This window comes from Halictus rubicundus, unplaced genomic scaffold, assembly GCF_050948215.1.
Source record: "Halictus rubicundus isolate RS-2024b unplaced genomic scaffold, iyHalRubi1_principal scaffold0264, whole genome shotgun sequence".
NCBI classification, from domain to species: Eukaryota; Metazoa; Arthropoda; class Insecta; order Hymenoptera; family Halictidae; genus Halictus; species Halictus rubicundus.
In genome coordinates this window covers 306826-314245 of record NW_027488805.1, presented here as the reverse complement: position 1 = coordinate 314245, position 7420 = coordinate 306826, and positions in this window count along the sequence as shown.

Below are 7420 nucleotides of genomic sequence, written 5' to 3'. Positions count from 1 at the left end.
TTAATCTGTATCTTTTATTCGAAGGCTTCGAATAAATCTTCGAATAACTTTTGCCACGGGCGAGAACCGGAGCCCGCCATGATGCGACACCGGCGCGCCGGATGCGTGACGACACCGGAAAAGCCGGCCGCGAACCGTACCGCACCGCACCCCCTCGCCCGGCAAGACGAGAGAGACGAACCGGAAAACGGTCTCTTGGGTTTTCCGCCGTCATAGCGATCAGTCGCATGATCGAACCGTATTCCCCAGCCGCCGATATCGACCGCCCGGATACGATCGACCCGCGCTGTTCCGACGCCGAGAAACCGCCCGCCGATTCTCGCGGAATACTATTTTACCCGCGGGTCTTATAACCGCGAGTGTGCCGAGTTATTCGCGACCCGCGAACACCGATCTACGCCGCTGCGTGCCAGACCACCTGGAGAGCCGCCCCGAACGCCGAGCGATCGAGGACCGGACCCAGGGTAAGTACCTTACTTTCCCGTTAACCCGATACCTCCGCTTCCGCCCACACACCCACGGAGAGCGAACCACCCGCAGCCGGCCCCTCGCCGGCCGTCCTGGGGCACGGGCTCTCCGCCCGCCGAAATTACCCTGGTCCGGATACGCCGCCGCGTACGGCCCCGACCCCGCCGTAACCTGAGGCACGAACCGCGACCGCCGACCGCCGAAACGCGAAGCCGGGACAGTGACGAACGTTTGGAATACTCGCGTCGTTAATCACCCGTGCCCGACCGTCCGCGTCCCGCCGTAACCCTCGCGTTATCCTGCGAGAACCCTGGCACGGCGAGCCAAATCCGGCCGCGAGGAATCCGTTGTGACGAGATCCGCCGGGAAACGGACTCGTTACAAGGGGTTCATCCCTCCTTCTTCAAGTAGTAGCTGTTTCGTACCGAGACTAAATATTGACTTAATACCTGCTTCTTAAAACGGTCAAGATGGCCACTGGAGTTCATTCAGCCTGCTTTTCTTAAAAATCGGCGAGTACCGATCTCCTCGAAGCGTTCCCGGATCGTCATAGACATGTATATTTAATAGTTAATAATTTTTCAAGTCAATTGAACGTTGTCCGATCCGAAATTTCGCGATCACTGAGCCGATCAACGTAGTTCAGGTATAAATAGAACGCGTCCAGCAACGCCGAACGATTGAACCTGCGCCCTTGAAACGCATCCCCCTGAAAAATCCGCCGCCCCTACGGTCCACGCTCGATGGAGTTTCGCTGTTCGGCTTTTCGAATTCTAATGCGAGCGAATTCGTTCGCGTTAACACGCTGGCAATCGAGCAACCTCGCTTTTCACCCTTTCTTGCCGAGGGTGGCCATTGTCGGGCGGCGTCGGACGCTTCCCGTATACCAAATGAGCGCACAGTCGCCCGTGCAAATTTTGCGTTCTATCCGCAATTCTATCCGCGACAAAAACAGAATAATACGTTCTCACGGTTGAACACGGTGTCTTAAATTAAAACAATTGCGAAATATTCGCATAAAGATGCAACACAATCGGTAGTGAACGCGTGAGCGTGATCGCTGGCGAGCGTCACGCGTGACCCGAGACGCTCTAAATAAAAACTCCGACGCAAGTGGCAAACAATAAGATCCGCTGAACTGACGCAAACGGTGTGCCGGTGTAAGGGTTAAGGACACTCTGGAAAAAAGAAAAGCGTGGGCCACGTTTGCGTGGGCGGCGACGCGGATCGCAATAGGGACAAAACGGGTAAAGCGTCGAGTAAAACTGAAAGTCGCGCGCGTGCATACATGCAACATGCGACACGGAACACAGAACCAGCGCGTTCCCGTGAAAAGAAAACGTCGGAGGGGCTGTCGGCGTTCGAGTCGCCGCGAGGAAGTAGAATAGGTCGGCGTTCAGTCAGACCGGAGACGCGCTCCTATTCGTCGAAGGCTGAAGAACAGAAGAACGGCGTCGTTCCCGTCGCCGTCGCCGTCACTCGGAATAACGTTACCCGTGCACGTCGTCACGGGTCCGTATTGAATTATGAAAATCATTTTGACGAGGCGACTTCGCTCGCCTTTGTCACCGGCCCTTGTCGAATTGCGGTCTCCCGGCGTTGCTTTCAAATCCAGCAGCAGCTCAGAAAAATTCAGAAAAGAACCCGACACTTACAATCGAATTTATCGCCATCCTGCGAATGCTTCTACAAAGGATGAATTTCGCACATATATAATAAAATTGAGTAACTACAGTTTCAAACCGTGCAAAGATTTAATGAATTCAAGAACGGGGACACATTACTGTCGACCTTTTCATTTTAAATTCTATTCCTGATTGCCGCTGGCGTGCATCTGACGTTTTCTTTTAAACAACGCACAATCGCAACATTGATATTTCAAAACAAATTTTATCATTTTTATCCTTGCTTTCAGAATTTCATTATTTTCGCCGGTACTCGGTATTAGAAAGGGAAAAACGTGCCGGTCGCGAATGTGTCAAAATAATGAAAAATCGAGGCAGACAATTTTTATTTTGCGTAAAAACCTACAGTCCACCGATACAGAAAATATTCTACCTTTCGTAAAGTCAAATTCGAAAGTTATATTTGGTATTGAGAGGTTTGCTGTTTATCATCCAGGGTTAAAAAAAAAATTGTGAAAATATCCAGAGGATCAGTTTTCGAAATTCTATCCCCGGAACATGGTCGTTTTCTGTATCGAATTGGTCTTGCTAGCTGGCACCGGAGATCAAGCGGAAAGCAACCGCGAGTACCTAGAAATAAAAATACTTTTGCTCAGCCGGAATCGCATATTAAACGAGAGCGCGACGAATCGTTGGGTTCGAGCGCTCGATTCGGATCGATAGATTTAAAACGAGCCCCCGGAATCGGTCCTGCCCGACGCCGCTCTCCAGTCATGAATAAAAGAAAACCTCTTGCTCGAGACGGTCTTAACGCGAAGCTCCCGGGGTATTTAGGACCGTCCAATTTTCCGCGTTCGCGGTTTCGACGGATTCTTTTCCGCACGGCTTTTGAACGGTGTTGACGAAGAACTCGGGGTTGCTCGGGCAACCAACGTCGACGACAACGGACAACATTTCAACCTGACGCGATTCCCCCGAGTATTAATGGCGAGAGGCAGTAATTGCACGCTGTCGCGGCGGCGGCTCTCGATCGCGGTCGCTTCGGTGTTCGCTTTCCTCGTTCTCGATAGGTTTCGCCATTTTTATAGCTTGCAGAGTCGATTTTTTCGGCTCGCGCGAGTGCTCGCGGTCTTGGGAACACGCCCGACTAATTGGGACGGGGATATTGGGCGCGCGGCTTGCTCGATTTGCCTGGGAAATTCCGAATTACGAAACTTCGATTTGCCAGAAAATTCTCACATTATTCTCGACTCATTAAAATTTTCATTAGAAGAACTATTGAGAAGTACTGTCTATAGAAGTATTTACACTAACGAGCAACACTGAGTCTACACTATTTGAAGCAACATAACCTTTTAAAAATTAGATCAAATGACTTGAATTTTATTGAGAAGTTAGAAGGATTAGTTTATTAGACGAGGTGTAAAAAATTCGAATTGGTCGGAATCGCAAAAGAAATAGTAAAAGTTGGTTTTTTCAGCTTTTTTATCTGAGCCTGTATTGAAAATTTAAAGAATGTATTCGATTCGCTCGAATAAATTGTATCCATGCTGAAAATTTCGAGTTATAAACGATTAAAAGTGCGATTTTGAGTCGAAAATCGTGAAAAACGGCCATTTTTCCACTTTTAATCGTTTATAACTCGTAAACGGAAGTTATGTTGCTTCAAATAGTGTAGACTCAGTTTTGCTCGTTAGTGTATCTTCTCTTTCCTACAATCGATTCACAAATTTTTTCTTTTGCACAAGGATCCGCAGCCTACGGACGAAAATTCTGAGGAAGCGAGTCGAAGATGACGGTACTCTAACGCCGTGTAAAATGAAATCATTTGAAACGCCGCAATATCGTCTTTCGTTTGATATTCTTAGCATCCGATGAACCCGATATCTTTGAGATACAGATCTTCCCGGCGCGAGGTGGAAGGGCGAATATGCGCGTGCCGTTCCGTTCGCCGCAACGCGTATTTTCGAAAGCGCGCATAGTCAGTTGCGAGGACATGCATTTCTGTCCGTTACCGGACAGAAACAATTTGACTTAGCCGGCTCACTTTCGAACCGTGGGGGCTCGGCGAAAAGCAGAAAGGAAGAAGCTGGGAGACAAGAGCGGACGCATCAGTCCGGCGATGGGCCTGCAACCGAACAACTTTCCCTGATGCCGAAAACGCGACGACAAACCGATAAAACTTTCCGCCGAACACCGCGGCGACAGAATTAGGAACCACTTAGCCACCGTGTCGACGACGGCCCCCTAGTTTCCCGAGGACGACGAAACTTCCCAGGCTGCGATCATCCTGCGACTGACGTTTCCGCGAGATCCACGAATTAGCGTCTTCGCTGTCTCTCGACGCGTATCTTGCCGAAAGTCTCGCGGAAACTACGGCAGACGCGTGTGATAAAGTTACAACGAGCTAGAAGATTCTCCGTCGAAATTCTGTGCGGCGTGTCTGGAATTCCTTGCTGCGCCGAGTTCGAGGAAAACGGGGCACGAAATAATTCGTGGAAACGCTGCTTTTCAGTCAAGCCTGCTTTTCAGTAAAACTGCACTAGTTGAAGACCTGCATGTTTCTGCATATTGATCGTTTCAAATATGAATCAAGCAACTCTCCAAACCTGGACTTACCTGGTTGCGAGGTCTCTGCTGGGAATCGCCGTAGCAGGATTGTAAACAATTTTTACTAACTTGTTTGGATTCGCTGAACTGCTAAATGTTTAAAACTAGCACCTTCTATATGGTTTGAATATTTCGTAAAGGAGGGTACGTGCGTCGCATGTTTAGGGAGACGGTTCGAGGGCATGAAAGAACTATCGCTGCCGATTTTATTTCCAAAAAATAAAAGTATTTATTGCCACGCAACCGTGCGTAACGCGTACTTAAGCCTAAGCTCTTTCGGCGCGCGTTTCAATCGTCGTAATATGTACAATTCGATTCCGTGCTGAATTCAGTGTCGAATTTCGTGGTCGATTCGACCCCTACCTTGCCGCGCAGGTGAGAATGGAAGAGCTCCCGAGAAACACCGCATTCGGATCGAATACACGTAGGACCCCCGTTAACTTTTGACGACGAACCGCGAAACAGATAATCCGGTTGCCCGGCAGTGTGCGAGCGCGCTCGGTGCCAAGCAAACAACCGGGAAATTCGTTTATCATGGTCCAGGAAGGACGCGTCCCTTCGTCCTGGGATCCTCGATGAGAATTACGTCGCCGCGTTCTTCACGGACGCGGTCCTCGAAACCCTGTGCCACCGGAAACCCCGCCTTTCCACTGACCTCGAGAGGATAGGACAATCGACCTCGGGAGACGGATCTTTGAAACTTCGAAACGCTTCTTCTTAGGGCTTTCTTCTTGATTAAGGGACACAGCCGAGACGCAGTAGCGAACAAGTCTTTTTAATAGCTGGTACGGTTTGATTACCAGCGATTACTTCATAATTTTTGGAACTTCATCGTTCACGGATATGAATTTTTTAATAGACCCTTCTTCAGCGACAGCAATTTAAATTCTGTGGTATCATAAATTTAGGCAGAATGTCGTTGGGCCTCCAATGGCAGGAAGAGGGCCATAGAACATCGAGACCTGACGAAGACCAGGCCCAAGGGATAAGGGCCATAAAAGAGAAAGTGTCCCTGACGAAAACCAGGCCCGAGGGTAGGCTGGGATTTTCGAGGGACACACACAGGGTTTGGGGATGATTGCGGGTGCGTGAACGACAACTATAACAGGACATTTTTGGGGAGAACGGACAGACTTATCGTTCACTGCGGAGAGCGAAGAGCGTACGCGTTGTGCGAGAGTTTCCGACATCGTAGTTATCTATTCAATACCCTTTTTCATATTTTTAATAAACAAACATTATAAACCGTATACTACAATTCTGCACCAGAATTGTAATGCACCCCCAGCGATGTAATAATTTCGTAATAAAGTGATCGTTATCAAGCTTCTATGGATAGGCTGGATAGGCAAATAAAGTGTTTCACGGTGAAGAAACAGCGGCGATGGGTGAAGGCACTTTCGATCAACTGGTTGCAAGCAGTCGCAATGTCTAGATGGGAGTCCACCGTTCGACGTCGATGCCAGAAGAGAATGCACGCCGTGTGCTGCAGGGTAAAGGTCATATCGGGAAGGATGGGTAGCAAGAGATAGAGCAAACACGGTTGGCTCGTTCGGCCCCACGGTGCTGTCCTTGCGGTGCGAGTCCAGTTTCGCCGGATCAAGACTTTTTCTCCCACTGTAGCTTTCCCCTTCTACGACGCCATACCCCCGTTCCCCGACGGCGAGCGTCCCCACATCTCCGCCACGGCCCGGTCACGTGACTCGTCTCGTCCCTGTCCTGCACGCGTCGCAACGTCACGTGACCAGTCCGGCGACCACAGAGAGAGGGTAATTGTATTCCCCTCGATTTCCCCGGTCGGACGACACTGGGGTGCGACCGACGGCGAAGCCACCCTGTATCGACCCAGCAACGCCCACCCAAACACCGACCACCCCCACCATGGATGACCCTGTCTACCGCCACCAGCGCCACGCAGTCCAAAAATTTCGATAGGATGCACCCGCGTCCTGCGTCCCTCTTTTATCCCTCCCGCGTCCCCTCCTGCCCCGTTGCTCGTTGCATATTCCCTGACATTGCAATTTTTCCTTATTTAGCAGCGCTGCGCCGTAGATACCGGTAAGGAAGTCACCTGACGCAATTAACGCACCGTAACCAGATGGCTCTACCGCGACCAACCGGTGTCATCACACGTCACCCACTTTTTTCGTGTCCGTAAGTACCTGTAATTGTACCGGCGAGCACGAGAAGAGCATTCTCCTGCTTCCATTGTTCAGCGGTCGTCGGTATACCTGCAACGGCTCCGCCAATGCGAGCGTCCCTAATTCGACCATGAATTCGAGCCTGGTAACTCGGGACCTGTTGCAGTCATTGGTCATCCCCGATACTGATCCTCCGGGAGCGTCATTCGCAGCTGCACAATTCGTCCACCGGCACCAAGGTCGTCCATGCTTCTCGCCGCCGAGGATCCAAAGTGATGACCAAGAAAATTGGACTTGCTACGGTTTCTAAAATAAATTTTGAAATTCTAGAATTTTCAATTGTCGGAGCACAATTTAGCAGCACCTTCCACTGCCAAGAACAAAGGACTATCTTCAAGAAATTGATTTCTAAAATTCTAGAATTTTCAATTGTCCCGATCGGAGCACAATTTATCAGCACCTGCTGTCAAAACCAGAGGGCTATCTGCGAGAACTTGATTTCTAAAATTCTAGAATTTTTAATTGTCCCGATCGGAGCACAATTTGTCAGCACCTTCCACTGCTAAAAACGAAGGG